The following is a 3,499-nucleotide window of genomic DNA, read 5'->3' as shown; positions in this document are numbered from 1 at the left end:
GGGGCTTAGCGTCCCCGCGGCCCGGTCGTCGACCATGCCTCCTGGTTGCTGGACTGATCAACCAGGCTGTTGGAGGCGCCTGCTCGCAGCCTGACGTATGGCAGGTATCTGACGTATTTAAAGCAGTCATTTGTAATGTCCTGAGCCATACCTGCTGCAACAATGGCTGCTTGCAGGAGAAGCAATCAGGTGCTCTTAGTGTGCAAATAAAGATCGCCAAAGCTTCAGTTTACACACTAGAGCATCTCGCAGGGCTCAAATCTGTCGAAAGTGCTGGCCAGAGCTGTGAAAGTGAGCACCCTCTCCCAGTGAGTTCTTGGCAGTGAGTGCTCACAAACACTCTCAGTCACTCAGGGGAAGGTGACCTCGTAGCTCACCTGTCACCTTCCTCCAACATCACGTGACACAAACAAGAGAGCATCATCGCATGAGATGACAGATATGTCAGTCTTGGAGCTCTTCTATTACAACATTTAATACAAGCTCAAGTATAACAATATAACATATTAGATCATAAATGATGTAACCTCACTACACTTACACATGTCCTGACGACCCCACGGGTGATTATGACTGTTATTCCACCACCAGTGACCCCACCACCAGTGACCCCACCACCAGTGACCCCACTACCAGTGACCACCCAGTGACCCCACCACCAGTGACCCCACCACCAGTGACCCCACCACCAGTGACCCCACCACCAGTGACCCCACCACCAGTGACCCCAGGTCAATTACGGTACAGAAGAACATAGTAATCTCTAGAGAAGAATCTGTGATAAAACTCAACACACAGCTAATTACTTCCTTACTCTCTGTGGCGTTTCAGGTTTCTCAAGACTTTTACCTCTGCTCATCAACTCATTACTCGCAAACTAAAGAAGTCAATCATCACCCACATTTAAGCAAACCAAAATATTTAATAATATAAAAAATTTGTCTGTTTCTAGGTACGCCATTTTGAAATCAATATGGCGGACAGGAAGACCCCTTCCTGAGAAAATTGCTTTATAAATATATGTGGAACACGTGTGGGAAAACTTTATGGGTTTATCAGAGAACGATTGTCTGAAAATATTCAATTATCCCTCCAGGTATTTTGTCCACTGGCCGGACAAAATACCTTTCTTTCTGACTTTATACTGTATGCTTTTTTTTCCTTCCTTAATCGCCGTCTCTCTCTCCCCCCTCCCCCTCCCCCTCTCTCTCTCTCTCTCTCTCTCTCTCTCTCTCTCTCTCTCTCTCTCTCTCTCTCTCTCTCTCTCTCTCTCTCTCTCTCTCCTCTCCCTGGTATGAGAGTGTAGAGTATCCTCAGGGGATGAGGCGGGCTGCCACTGGCAGGATGATGATGACGTCACACCAAGGAGCTACGTGACTAACAGCATCCACAACATATATCTCCCCCCCCCACACATCCCCCTACACTTATATCTCCACACTCCCACACTCCCCCCCCCACACACACGCACGCTCTCACTCCCGCACACACGCACACTCTCACTCCCACACACACGCACGCTCTCACTCCCACACACACACGCACGCTCTCACTCCCCCACACACGCAGCTCTCACTCCCACACACACACACGCACGCTCTTACTCCCACACACACGCACGCTCTCACTCCCCCACACACGCACGCTCTCACTCCCACACACACACGCACGCTCTTACTCCCACACACACACGCACGCTCTTACTCCCACACACACACACGCACGCTCTCACTCCCCCACACACGCACGCTCTCACTCCCCCACACACGCACGCTCTCACTCCCACACACACGCACGCTCTTACTCCCACACACACACACATGCTCTTACTCACACACACACGCACGCTCTCACTCCCACACACACGCACGCTCTCACTCCCACACACACACACATGCTCTTACTCCCACACACACACGCACGCTCTCACTCCCGCACACACGCACACTCTCACTCCCACACACACGCACGCTCTCACTCCCACACACACACGCACGCTCTTACTCCCACACACACGCACGCTCTCACTCCCCCACACACACGCACGCTCTTACTCCCACACACACACGCACGCTCTCACTCCCACACACACACGCACGCTCTTACTCCCACACACACACGCACGCTCTCACTCCCCCACACACGCACGCTCTCACTCCCACACACACACGCACGCTCTCACTTCCCCACACACGCACGCTCTCACTCCCACACACACACGCACGCTCTTACTCCCACACACACACGCACGCTCTCACTCCCCCACACACGCACGCTCTCACTCCCACACACACGCACGCTCTTACTCCCACACACACACATGCTCTTACTCCCACACACACATGCTCTTACTCCCACACACACACGCACGCTCTTACTCCCACACACACACGCACGCTCTCACTCCCCCACACACGCATGCTCTCACTCCCCCACACACGCACGCTCTTACTCCCACACACACACGCACGCTCTCACTCCCACACACACACGCACGCTCTTACTCCCACACACACACGCACGCTCTCACTCCCACACACACGCTCGCTCTCACTCCCACACACACGCACGCTCTCACTCCCCCCACACACGCACGCTCTCACTCCCACACTCCTCCACATCTCTATGACCCATCTGAGTCTCAAGCTTCCATCCGTGCCCATCTTGTTCTGTTCATATTCATTGTAAACAATGCCTCTGGTTCCACCCTGTCAATCCCTCTTAAGTATTTTATACATCTGTATCATGTCCCCCCCCCCCTCTCCCTCCTGCTCATTAACGTCGTTAGGTTTAGTTCCTTCAGTTTCTCTTCGTACCTCATCCTTCGCAACTCTGGGACGAGGCTCGTTGCTAACTTCTCCACCTTCCAAACAGGTCAGAGTTCAATCCCCGACCGTCCAAGTGGTTGGGCACCATTCCTTCCCCTCGTCCAATCCCATATCCTTATCCCGATCCCCTCCAAGTGCTATATATAGTCATAATGGCTTGGTTCTTTCTCTTGATAGTTTCCTCCTCCTCCTCCTTATGTATTTTTTTAGATGGGGCTCCAGGATGGTGCGGCATACTCTAAGACTGGCCTCACATAGGCGGTATACAGTGATCTAAAAGTCTCCTTATTTAGGTTTCTGAAGGATGTTCTGACGTTTGCCAGAGTAGAGTATTCGGCTCTATTATTCGGCATTATTATGCAGAATTCGAATGCGAATTCGGCATTATAATACCGAATATTATTCGGTATTATTCGGCTCTATTATTCGGCACGTTATTCTATTCATATGAGCCTCTGGAGTTAGGTTTGGTGTTATGTCCACTCCCAGGTCTGTTTCTCAAGTCGGTATTGGGAGGTAGTTTCCCTTCATCGTGTATTGACCTTTCAGTCTCCTGATTCTATTTCCATCACCTTACTGACACCGTGTTATGATACCAGGCGAGCTGTCCACCTTGCTGACACTATGTTATGATAGCAGGCGGGCTGTCCACCTTGCTGACACTATGTTAT

The sequence above is a fragment of the Procambarus clarkii genome, chromosome 8, assembly GCF_040958095.1.
Source record: "Procambarus clarkii isolate CNS0578487 chromosome 8, FALCON_Pclarkii_2.0, whole genome shotgun sequence".
In the NCBI taxonomy this organism is placed as follows: Eukaryota; Metazoa; Arthropoda; class Malacostraca; order Decapoda; family Cambaridae; genus Procambarus; species Procambarus clarkii.
The sequence above is the reverse complement of the archived record's forward strand: the minus strand, read 5'-3'. Positions refer to the sequence as shown.